The sequence below is a fragment of the Cupressus sempervirens genome, chromosome 8 (genome assembly GCF_028749045.1).
Source record: "Cupressus sempervirens isolate cs-2001-9-10 chromosome 8, ASM2874904v1, whole genome shotgun sequence".
In the NCBI taxonomy this organism is placed as follows: Eukaryota; Viridiplantae; Streptophyta; class Pinopsida; order Cupressales; family Cupressaceae; genus Cupressus; species Cupressus sempervirens.
Window position 1 is genome coordinate 338,583,990 of NC_143125.1, and position 13,956 is coordinate 338,597,945.

The window sequence follows — 13,956 nt, forward strand, 5'->3', positions numbered from 1 at the left end:
ATATAGCTAGAAATTGTATGAATATAGAAAGAATTGAAGATGAAAAGAAAATCAAAGCATACAACATCCGGAAGCAAATGAAGCAACAATGAATTCCTAAATCTACTGAACAAGATAAGTCAAGCAATGGCAATGTCACTCAAGAAATGAGTGACTCCATCATTTCCAATTAATATTCATAAAAGAAAGTATGGAACTGCATCCTCCAAAGAATCATCCTAAGCAGTTCCAAAGGAAGAAAAATGATCAGATTTGTATGCAGATACACTTTGATCCCAAATCGGTTCAAGACTCAACCAAGTTTGGTCGGGTGCAACAAAGTTTCACTCACCGAGTTGTATCTACCGAGTGAGGTCAGTTCATGACCTTACCGAGTTAAGTTGGTACATCAATATTTTGTTTTGATCGCTGAGTTGATAGTTTCTACCGAGCAAGTGGATGACAACCTGTCATTTCATCTACCGTCGTACCAAGCATTTATGACAAATGTTTCATCAAAAGGGGCAAAAATTTGATCTCATTCTTCACTACGAACTTTGAGCTAAGTTATCTTCTGCAATTCCAGAGCAAGCTTAAAACAATTTCGAGCGAATTTTTTTTAAGAGCGAAGAATCTGTTCAAAATTTCTCTTCACCTACCAAGCAGCAATGGCATCTGGAAGTAGCAGCTCCAAGCAAAGAGAGGCTCAGAAATGCTGGTTAAAGGTGTGGAATGGAAGGCGCCAAACTTCAAATTGACACCAGCAATTGCAGAATCACTTGACCCTAACAGTGCTCAGTCTCGAATTCCTTCAAAGGTACTCCTTATAAATGGTATTCGCTCTCATTTCAAATGTTCCATTCAAGAGCTTGGAAACCTAGAAATTGATAATGCCCTAGGTGAAATGAGCGTAGATGGGAATTTGAAACCCAAGCATAAGCATCTTGAAACAAAAGGGTTAACCCACATTTCACATTTGCCAAGAATTTTTCAAATTAAATGGGTTAGGTATGTACTCAGCCGGGTTCACAACGGGCAATTATGGTTAGAGCAACCAGTGCTTATCACAAAGAAAATGATCAACAAGATTACTGGCCTTCCCATATTGAGCAAAGCTAAGACTACCAAAACCCTAGGTCGAGAAGAATTGCAAAGGCTAACTCAAGCAGAATGGGATGGTAGAGGACTTAAGCTCAGTACAGTAACTAACATTGAATTAAGATTTGGTATTCACATCATTGCTCACAAAATTTTTAGTTCCAGCCATCCAAACAGTGTACCCTACGAAGCAGTAGATTTAGCATATAAGATAGTAAAGAAGAATGTTGAGTTTGATCTGTCTGAATTGCTTTTGTCTCAATTTAATAAAAATATGGAAAGCATAAGGACTTCAAAGAAAAATTCCTACAAATTTGGTTCACTTTTGATCTATTTATTTTGTATGTTCAAAAGTCTTTTCCATCAAAAGGATCAGTAGTATGGAGAAAAGATATTCCCGTTCTTTATCAAATAAATGAGTTCATTACAGAATTAGGTGAAAATTTTGACAATGTTTTGGATAATTACTTTGAAGATTTTAAGGAAAGAATGAACAATAGGTTTCGGATTCCACCAAAACTGGTTGAGGAATATAAAGAAGATGTATGCTTTATGGTAGATTGTGACAAAGTATACATACAGGCAGTCAGGCCCCGAGTTGCATGGGTGAAACCTCTTCCTTATGAGGTTAATATTGATGAAACCAAAGACATCATAGAAGCACTGGTAAATGAACTAGTAGACCCAAAGCAACCAGTTTTTGGAACTTATGATGAAGCTAAAGCCAGAATTGAGCTTTCAATCAAAATCCCTTAGGTCATTAGCAAAGGAAAGAGGAAGATTGCAAAGCTAAAAACAAAACTTGGTCCTCTGATGATTACTGAAGGGAAAGGAGAAGATGATGAAGAAGAAGAGGAAACCGAGTCAGAAAAAGAAGAGGAGCCTCAACGGAAGAAAGGTAAGGTGATTATCACCAAACCTAAAAAGCAAACTACCTACAGTCTTCTCCAGAAGGACAAGACAGGGGAAGAAGGAACTTGTATTTGTTAAGCCTCCACTCACATTTCAGGCAAGGTTGAAGCAACTAGAAGAAGGTACTAGCTTCACAAACTTCAAAGCATTGAAGTTTGAGACAAGAACAGAACAAGAGAAAATGCAGATTGAAGAATTGCTATTGAATAAAATGGAAAGATGGAAATACTCTCCTGAAGAGATTGCCTCTCAGATCCCCACAGAGCTATTAGAGAGGTTGCAACCAAGATGGGAAATTGCAACCAAAATTGTCAAAGATATCTTTGAGCAAACCCTGAAAAATCTCCTGCCGAGTCTCACTGATATAGAAGTGAAGAAATCACTGAAAGATCATGAAGGTAATATGATTATTAGATTTCACACTTGTTTGATACTTATCAAAGACATTGAGCATGTTGTCAATGATGCAACAAACATGTGGAAACATATCTATCATCTACATAAACCCAGTGAAGATATTGTTGAAATCAAGGACAATGACAGCAGTGATGATGATATTGAAGATATTCCAGGGGATCTGCACTCAATGATGATAAATATTGAGGAAGAATTCAAGGAAGATGAAATGGAGGAAGAAGACAAAGAAGATGAGGAAGAAGAAGCTGATCAAGCTAAGGAGGAAGATGATCCTATAAAAATTGCAGCCAAAGTCATTGCATCTCTTCCTCACTCTCCACCTAAAGCAGCTACATCAACTGTGGAGATAGCCTCTACTAGTGAGATTGTGTGCACAACAGCTTCATCAATTGCTCAATCTTCACATGTCTCCTTTCAGCTCCGGGCACCATCTATGCAAGTGTCTACCACTTCATCAACCGAGCTGCAGCCATCTTCATTGAATGAGGTATCATCAGCTACAGCAGTAAGTTCATCAGGCATATCAACTTCCACTGCAAAGTGTTCAGTAAGTGTACCCACTAGTACTTCAATTTTGATAACTTCATCTGCTCCAATTTTTGCATCTGTTAGTTCTCCCATTCCAACCTGTACATCAATCTTGGGAGGAACATCAATTTTTGATACTATTAGCACTTCTCTCAATTTTCCTCTAGCTAGTCCTATTCCAGTTTTGTCAGCCAGTCTAGCCTCATCAACTATTGTTTCAATCTCAAAGGGAAAAGGTGAAGACACTGCAGGAAAAGCAAAAAGATACATGATTTCCAGCAAGGCAGTGGATGAGGAAATAGACTTGGATAAGGACATTATCATTCCTAAGATAGATCTGGATAATGCATCAGTTGATGAAATGAGAATGGTCAGTCAGCTTTTAGATCAGAAGGCAAGACAAAAACAACTGAGGCATGAGAGAGACCAGGAATATAGTATTATTGAAAGTGCTAAGAATATTCTAACAGAGGCTATAGGTGTTGAAGTAGATTCTACTCAACACATTTTGATTCAGTTAGAAGAGGCTGTATATAAATTCAATGAAGATACCTTCGGCCAAGAAAAATTGATTGCAAAGGCAGAGAAGAAATTTGACAATAAGGTGCTTGAGCACATTGCTCAGCATATTGCATTAAAACAAGTAGAACTGTCTACAATTTTGAGTAATTTTGAACATTCTTTTAATAATGTAACTTCACTTTTTGGAAAACTTTGTGATGTTACCGAGTATACTAAGGAAATCAAAGAAAAGTTGAATAAAATTGATGAGGATATGAAGGTCAGTGCACAAATTTTTCAACTTGACCACAGTTCAAGTTCATCCCATCATCTCAGAATAAGATTTTTGTCAAAGAAATAGGCAGAATTGTTGAGAGAGGAAGAAACGATCAGGTGTACCCTGATTGACATCCAAAATATGATCCTTCTTGTCATGGACACAATGCAGAAGCATATTGCCCATTTCAAAACATTGATTCATGACAAAAACTTCTCAATTGCAGATCATATGATTGAACTATCTGCAGAAGTTCAAATAGCACTCTCCACCAGCAAAATTTTGCAAGAAAATTGGGATAAGACATTGGCTCTTATTCTCAAGGTACATTCTGAGTTTATCTTTCATTTTGGACTCTCTGTGTAAATATATATTGTTTAATTTGGCATTATTGTCAAAAAGGGGGAGATAGCACTCTTCCATGAAATAATTATGAAAGAGATATGTCTAATAACTTGTAAATACTATGCATATTGTATGGGGGAGATACATGTAAGAAAGATATGTGTAATAAGACTTGCAAAGATCAATTTTGAAAATTCAGAACTGTATGTCTATTATTTTTTTCACATAATTGTTTTTGTCACTAATGCCAAAGGTGGAGATTGTTGGCATAAAGTTATTTTCCATTAGTGACAACACTCATCTTACAGTTCTAACCGAGTAATACAGATCTAACCGAGTAATACAATTCACATCGAGTAATACAGTGTAGACCGAATGATGGCAACATAGTTCAAACCGAGCACTGGAGACAGTTCAAACCGAGCATCAAGGCACAGTATTAACCGAGTGAGAAAGCACTCAGTGATGACCAAGTGAAGATGCACATAGTATTAACTGAGTAAGGAAGCACTCAGTGATGACCAAGTGAAGATGCACATAGTATTAACCGAGTGAGGAAGCACTCAGTGATGACCGAGTGAGAAAGCACTCAGTGATAACCGAGCTCAGGAGGTTATTGAAGAAGTTAGTTTTTACCGAGTGACACTATATCTACCGAGTCACCAATGGTTACCGAGTTCCAGGAAATGTTGTATGACTAGTATGAACCGAGCCCCTACCTCTACCGAGTGCATGACGATGCCGAGTAACGTAGTGGATGCCGCGTATCAGAAGGTCATCAAGTCTGTTTGAAGAACTCGAGTTTATTTTACCATTTGGTCGACTCAGTTATATTTTGTTTACTTGTGTTTGGCCAACCTTGCATGAAAAATTATTGGAATGGTATATATATGTAATGTATTATAGACATTCAAGAGTACATACATTGTATGATAGTGTGAATTCATCAGCAGAAAAGAATACTCAGCAAGGTCTACCAGTAGCAGAAATGATTTCATCAATCACAGAAGGTGCTCTACAATAAAGAACTCAGTCAAATTGTAAGTTGATCTGTTGGTTCATCCTAACAGGTGAATCATTTTTGTAAATCCTTTAACAGGGTAGACTTAACCGTCTTTATTCAAATCTCCTAACAGAGTGCATACTTATAAAGTATGTTTGTAAATCCTCTAAGAAGGTGGATCTAGAAATCCTTTGTGCTCCTAACAGGGCAGATCACCAGAAGTGATCATTGTAAGCCTTAACTAGCCAACTTCATACTGCAGTAACGAAGCTTTGTGGGTATCATCCCCACCCCAGTTTTACTTTCTATTTTGGAAGGTTTCTGGGTCACCAAATCTCTGTGCATATATGGTTTTATTGTTTAACAATTTTTGTGCAGCAGGATAGATAAGTAAATGTTGTGTATGGTTGACTTAAAAAGGTTTTATTGTTACTGATTCACCCCTCCCCTCTCAGTAACCTATTATATCTTGAATATTTCTAACACATATATGTGTCAAAATCACAAGTATTATGACTGAACACTTTTAAACCACTCTAAAGAAAAACTTTTAAAAGATCATAGGGCAACTAAATCATATTAGGAAGAACATACTATTGCAAATTTCAAAACTTCAACTCAAAAGGGTCTTATGTATTTGAATTTGGTCGTCTTCCCATTCTGAAGATTCTTCAAAAATCATTGAAGAACAATCCATTTCATTAGTAATGGGGCAGAGAAGTTCTTTGTGTAGCCAAATTTGAAACCCTCTAAGTGAGGGATAGTAGTATCAAGATAAAATAGAATATTTGAATGATTCAAATAAGAGAAGAAAAAGCCATAAATACTTCGAATAGAAGAGAAAATTGTTTTCGAGGAAAGGAAAATTGGCGTTGAAAATAAAACATGCAAGACATAGAAGAAGTTACTCCTAAATCACATACACCTAGAAAATTAGAAAAGTAAGAAAATACACCCACAAAGAAGAGAAAAATTAAGAACAAGAGAAATGACAAAGTTGTTGCACCAATTGGCAAATCAAGGGAGATACAATTGAACAATTGATCACTTGAAATCATTTGGCAAGCATTTCTTTCTTTCTTAAGAATGAAATACATTAGCAAAAATCTATCAATCTTGAAAATACCGATTATCTTATTTTTCTTTTTTTTAATGTGTATAAAAAACTTAAGTTATTAGAGTAAGCCCATGTGACCTTGTTGAATTGTGTTAGATGGATAGGGAAGAAAAAATTCTTCTACAATCCAAAATCGTAAAGATATATGTTGTATTCAAAGAAAACTTTCACATAATAATGCACAATTAATGAAAGACAAATTCAGTGGCATGAAAATGGTGATGTACACAACTACCAATATTCTAAATACTAAATAAATCATAATTATGATATAGACAACTATCAGGAACCTCAGTATCAAACAAGAAAAGATATAGGGGAAATAGAGTTTACAGAGGAAAATTGTATGGTCATTCTACTCAATGCCAACAACCTAAAGATTCATATACTTAGATCTAATTACTTCTAAATCTATATTGTCAAAGGAACATACCTATATGAAGCACAATAATTCTTGAGCCTCCTATATGCAAATATGAATAAGACGAGAAAAATAACAACAAGGGTTAGCAAAACACCAAGTGCTCATATTACAGATTGAACATAGTGCAAAAATAATAACTACAGCATGATAAAATCACTCACATGTTGAAGACAACCTTTCAAAATCTGCAACGAGGAATAGAATGACACCTAAACAAAAGATTTATTTTGAGAAAGCTTTCCTCTACAACTATGAGCACCACAAAGAACAAAATATGAGTTTCAAACCACACATTCAATTCTGCAAATTAATAGATGAGGGCAAATTGTGATTGTTAGGTGTCAGCACAAAACATTCCCCAATGTATTAATTGTTCGATGACCAAATGCAAGAACTTTGGATTTCTCCACAATATTTTTTGTCAACTACCACTAATAAATTAAGAAAACTCATTTCTAGTCCACAAAACAAAACAAAATTTAAGATTAAATTGTCATAAGAATCGTAGTGGATGAAAAGACATATCAAACTCACAAAGCCCAAGATTCAAATAATTCAACTAAATATACGACAATCATTGTACCACATAGTTTTTTATAGTCTCTAAAGACGAACATTAAATCAATTGTAAAATTCTAATAAACTAAATATACTTTTTGGATTGATTTCTATAGAAGGTGGGAAACTGAATTTAGTGACAATAATTGTTGTTGTTCTCTACATGTTAACTTTTGGAGAAAATATTATTTCCAAACCCAAGGGAAAAAATTGGAAGCCATATTGTTCACAGCACAAACCAATGAAAAATTCAAATTTAACATTTTTTTTGAATGACCAAAACACAAATACATTGTAAAATAGGTTATCATAGTTTAAACAAAACTAATTATATTCAATACATATTTCACAACTCAAAATGCTCCTAGTATAAAGTTCATATCTTACTCATCAATCCCATTATTATAAACTTAAATAAATAATAGACCATCATTTAGTTCTCACCGTTGTTTGGTTAGAGGGGCCCATATTTGATGAAAACATCTTTAGCCTTTTGAGCAAGTATATGTACCAACCACTGTGCATAAGGGAAGGGGATAAAAAAAATGAATTTAGATAAAAAGGCCAACAACAAATGATTGCAAAGAGATCATAAATATTCCACCACCCTAATGTAATACTAACATTTTTACCCCAAAGGTCCAAGGGTCAAGTTGATTGTCAAATCAAAACCATTATGTCCAATCCTAGGAGAGCTATAAACTAGCTCTAGAAAAATTGTTTTTAATTATTTTATTAGTCGTGTGGATTCTATAAATTTTTTGCAACTCTTAGATACATCACAATTAGGTCTAGTCAAAAGAAATAAACAAAAAATGAAAAGAAATAAATATAAGAAAAAATAGAGTTGTTGAACCAAAATTATATTTATTATATTGTGTTCTTTCTAATTGATTGAAAATGATTACATTACGCATGATTTATACAAATTGAAACCACCTTTAATAGGAGTGAATTACAATAAAGAATTGTAACTATCAACAATCATGCATAAGAAAGTATATTGCATCTAAAATAAAATTAGATTGCATCTTCTTCACTCCTCCTCCTCCTATTGTTCATGTTCTTCCTCCTCTTCTTAATGAAAAATTGCATGGTCAAATCGATAGCAAGATATATCTAGTTTAATACATTTGAGTTATTAAGGGTCTCAAGAGGTGGGAAATCAAATGCAATCTCCTTATCTTGTTTTCTCTTTTCTTCACCTTCGTCTTCCTCATCCTCCTCTTATTCATCTCCTTTCCCTTCTCCTTCTCCTTCTCCCTCCCCTCCTTTTCCTTCTCTCTCTTCTCCTCATTCAAATCATTGTCCTCATCCTACTACTCCTCCTCCTCCTCCTCCTCGTCCCCTTCTCCTCCTCCTCCTCCTCCTCCTTCTTCTCATTTTCTTTATCTCTCTTCTCCTCATCCACATCCTTCTCCTCCTCTTCCTGCTCCTACTTCTTCTCCATCTTCTCCTTCTCCTTCATCTTCTTATTTTCCTCATTCTTTCACTCCTCCTCCATCTTATTATTCCTCTTTTTTCTTATCTTCCTCTTTCTCTTCCTCTTCTGCATCTTCTTACTCTTCCTATGAATCTTTTTCTTCACCCTCTTCTTCTTCGTCTTATTTTTCTTATTCTTCCTCTCCTCCTCATACTAATTCTTTTTCTTCTTATTCATTTTTCTATGCCTCGTTTTCTTCTTCTTCTTCTCAATCTTCTTCTTCATCTTCTTCATCATCCTTCTCCTCCTCCTCCTCTCCATCTTCTTTTTCCTCCTCTTCTTCTTCTTTATCTTCTTCTTTTTCTTCTTCTTTGTCTCTGACTTTCCCCACCTGCCCTCTCTCATCTTCTTCTTTCTCTCCTTCATCGTTACCTTATTCTTTCTCTTATTTTTCATCTTCCTTATCCTCCTCCTTTAATGAAAGGTTTGTTAATTTATATTCATTCCCAAAAAGAATCCCCCTACCCCTCTTCATCTTCTTTCTCTCCTTCTTCACCTTCACCTTCTCCTCTTCTTTTAATGAAAGGTTTGTTGAAATTTATATTCATTCCCCAAAAGAATAATGTTATCTTTTATACATTCAATTTATTTTTAATTATATACAAAAAGAGTGAAGAATTGAATAAGTCATGAATTACAAATTCAACTTTTTACATTTTAATGAAAGATTTTTTTTATCGTTAAAAGGCCTTATCCCTATAAAAAAATTATTAAACAAAATAAAGAAATTACATTGTCTCCATTCAAACGGGCACTGGAAGGAAAGAATAGAGAAAGAAAACCTTCAATCTAGCTTGGGACCAAGGTCATGTAAATGACATGATTTAAAGGGGCATTCCCCTATTTTCCCCTATTTAGTCAATAATAAAGAGTGATATACTTGCTACATTTATTGTTATGGGGGTGCTTGATGAGTTCAATATATCAAATATAAATCTTCTCTGCAAAAGACACTTCAAAGCAAAGTATCTAGGGAATATAGATAAAGTTTTTGCCAATATACAGAGAGGAATGTTTATATGTCGATCATGTCACTATAATCTTCCCACAGATAGTCTGCAACTCATTCCGCTCTACCTATTGATATCAACATTTGACTCTACTTATCTAATCCGTTGGCTACCAGTTGTGAAAAGAAATATTGCTTTCTTACAGTTTTATTTTCATGTTTGATTGGTAGCCAGGGGAAATTAGATGAAAGAATATTTGAAAGAGGAGCATTTGAATGCCTAGGAGACAAATCAACTCATAAGACCCGATTTACTGGAAGTGCCCATAGAGGAACTCAAAGATTCATTAGAAAGAGAGGCTCCTCAATCCCCTATTCTAATGCTGGAGGAGGCTAAAGATCTATAATTTTCAACAAAGGATAGGGGGAACCGCTAGTCCATAAAATAAAAGATGTTCAATTAAATTCTTTACTAAGATTGTTACATCAAAAATACTGATTACAACCTGATATTTTTTAGTGAAAGAATTGTGTGGATGACAATAATAAAGGCTAGTAGAAATGGTTATAAGAACAGAGGGCAACAAATGATAATTGTGAAGAAAATTATGTTTGATTAAATTAACAACATATATTGTTGAATTGTGAGGTTAACATCAGATAAATCATACAGTGCCTGTAATCCAATTTTTCTTATTAGGGTTAATGTATCGATTTTAAGTAATGGTAACAACTTTACTAGAATTATAAAGGCTACCAGCATTATATAATTATCCAAATCTTATAGATTATCTACAACTCTAATATAATTTTGAAAATATGTTTACATTAGCATATTATAATACTTTTACTTATAATACAACTAAACACATGAACTATAATATGTCTTCTCATTTCTAATTTGTAGGTTCTTCTAAACTGTCATCATGTGGGACCCTCAACCCCTCCTTGGGACCTCTGCAATCTCTAGCTAACCTCTCCAGTGGCACCCTCACTAACAGTTTGAGCTTTTGGTGTACTGGTAGCCTGTTTGTGTTAACAAAACTGGTGACTCTACTGGGGAGGGGTTCGAATCCCACTGGTGCTCTTTACTTGCCTCATGGTTGCCTTTGTCTCATGCAGAGCTTTTATCTTGGGGAGCTAATTGTTATTTTTTGCAGCTCAAGAATAATGTCTAGTAATTATAAATGAAATGAGTGGCAAGGAATGTTCTTGTTCACTGCCTACTGCAAATGAACCTAGCAAATAAAATGAAAATGAAAAGAACCCAAAAAAGGAAAAGGTAGAAATTTAGAGATGAACATTTTGAAAGATACGTACAAAGTGACCCACAAAGCTTCCTCTACATTATTTTTGATGGAGCTAATGCACTACCATAAGACAATATCATTGTTATTTTATTATACTTACCGCCTTTCTGGTAGCACACACCTTCAAGGTTCCTCTCTTCATTGTCTTCAAGATGTGTGAAATACATTGGCATGTCACTCTATGTGGAGTCAGACTCTTAAGTCCTCATTTGTTACTACTTGTACAATGTCTTTTTTTCTTGATCAAAAAGAGCCTCTCCTACCTCATCGAGGAACAATAGATTTCTAGAAATCTCCTCCCACTTGTGCCAAATATATTGTCTTTATTTTCTTGTCAGTTGGCTCTCAACTCACTCTACTTTGGCTTTGATTGAGACATTGACTTTTGTTTCTTGGTAGGATTTGATACTCCTCAATAATTCTATGTACCCATCATCACCTTTCACTATGCTCCCTCGTTTAGAGAGATCTCACCAATATTTATTTCTCTATCTCATCTTTCCTCTCTCCCAGTATTTTTCCTCTTATTGTTGGTTGGAAAATGGGGTCTTAATTGATGGGATTGTCAAAGGTACAATGCATGTTTATGTAGCACTCTTCTTTCTCCTTCTTGTTTCTTTCGTCATACCATTGTAGTATATGTTGTTGGCATTTCTCTCATTGCTTCTCAATTTATTATATTAATTCAATCAAATAGTGAACCAACAATCTTAGAAGACTTCCTAAAAGATCATAGACTACAATTTACACTGCGAGTTTTTCATGTATTGTGCCTATAGAGACTGTTCTATTCCAAGCCTCCATTTGCATATAATGATCGACTAAAACTTCTTAGGCATGCACCAAGTCCTCTACCATTTTGTCCTCTTAAGTTTCATCTGTAATGTCCTCGACATCATTGTCAATCACCACCACTTGTTTGACATGAGGCATATTATTCTATCATCCTACATGTCTTTCTTCCTTCAAATATCCACCTTTGATTAGGTAATGGTGTCAAAATGTATACTCTCTTCAAGGTATACATTTAAAATACTTAGAGAAAACAAGAATATGAAAAAAAAAACATAGATGGCATAGCAATTCAAATGAAACACATAATACAAGAGATTACTAGAGAGATGTAACTTTTATTTCCATTTAATGTCCATGTAATGCTAGTTTTTTTCTTGATACCATCTCACAATACAAAACACTCGATTGTTGGTTAAGAGTGCCAATTGTTAGTTCCCTAAAACTAGCCAAGAGCTTATTTGTCATTATTTTAAATAAAAAAATAATATTTTTTATAATTGGCAAAAATAATGCTAACATCCATCTTTGGGTTAAGCCAAGGCTTGATCTTAACGATTGTAAGCATAGTTTGAAAACTTACAATTGACATGGACTCAATTACCCAAAATAGGACTCAGCAAAAACATTTGGCTACAACTTCGCAAAGAAGAAAATTATAGTTTCACAAAAAGAATAAATAAATCAATACATTTAGAGAACATAAAGAATCATAGTTCAAACATTACAAAGAGCTTCCACTATGTACTATTATATCTAATAAATTACATATATGGAATAATAATAAAGAGGACAATGAATACCATTTATAGGAGTAAAATATGTCTTTATTCACTAAACTAAAAAGGCCAATAGCAAGAATGTAGACAATTACTCATATTATGCAAACTCAAAGTTGTAGTATACTTCAAAAATCAAATGGAGGTTTAGGGGCAGTACCCCCAATGAGGTTAAGTGGTAAGGCCCCATGTAGGGGTTTAGGGGTAGCGCCCCTAGAGTGTCAAGGGATATCACCCCTTGGGAAGGCCTAGGGCATTTAATAAAGTGTGCTTCATGTCATAATACAAGGTGGGGTTGAGTGGTGGAGCCCAAGTCTCCAAGACCAAATCAAACTTTCAAAACAACAATAAGCTCCTACATGGAATGTAGCGCCCCTAGCATGTCAAGGTATATTGCCCCTTGGGAAGGTTTAGGGTAATTAATAGAGTGTGCATCATGACATGATACAAGGTGAGGTTGAGTGGTGGAGCCCAAATCTCCAACACCAAATCAAGACTTTCACAATGGGCTCCATGGAACACATCATTTTTGCAACTACATCCCCTTATGGCCTTCTCAACGACAAAGGAAATAGGTAAAAAAACCAAAAGAAAATGTGATTTAAAATTGCATGGATGTCTTCAGCAATTTGCATGAGCCTCTCCCAAGGACTCGTGAACCTCGATTCCAAACCCACACGAGTCTCAAAAATGGACCCAGATGTCTCTTTCAAAGACTCATCCAAAATTGACGCATGAGTCTATGGCAAGTTGACTTGGCAAGCCATGAGACTTGTGAGTCTACAACAAGTTCATCAATTCTTCAATCTATGATTGTAAGTATAATAGGAGTTTATTTAAGAACAAACAACCCAATGTATAAAATTCAAAGATCCAAAAGAAAGTAGAAATAAGACCAAGAGAGAAGAGAGAATCAATCTAAAGAGTAAGGATTGGCCTTATAATGGTTCTTATTCGAAAAGTAGTACAATAAGAAAAACAAACAAAATACTTAATACATGAAGTATGAAATCCAAGGAAAGAAATATCTAATCATAAAGAGATAGACAAAGGAGGAAATAATCCTCTATTTTAAGAACAAATTAGTGGTATAATGCTTCATCTTCTAAACAACTAGATGTAGAGGAAATCATTCCTTGCTCTGTGAAAAAATTCGTGGTATAATTGCAATATTTTAAACATGTTTTTTTATATAAAATACATATGATTATCTTAACTTGAAAAACATTTTTTTTTAAATCAATCTTAACTTTTTTCTTGTATTATTTTTTGTTTAAATCTGCTCCCGCACAAGGTTTTCCTTGTACCTTCTTGTCCTTCGAAGGTTTTTTTGGCCCACTTCATATCTTTCTGTTTATTGCTATAATGATTATTTCTTCCCATCTCACATCCTTCCTCCTTTATATTGCATTCCATATTCCTTTTGCTTCTTAAAAATTCCCTCTGGCTCTCATTGTGTGTTAAGCATGGCTTTCTACGCTAAT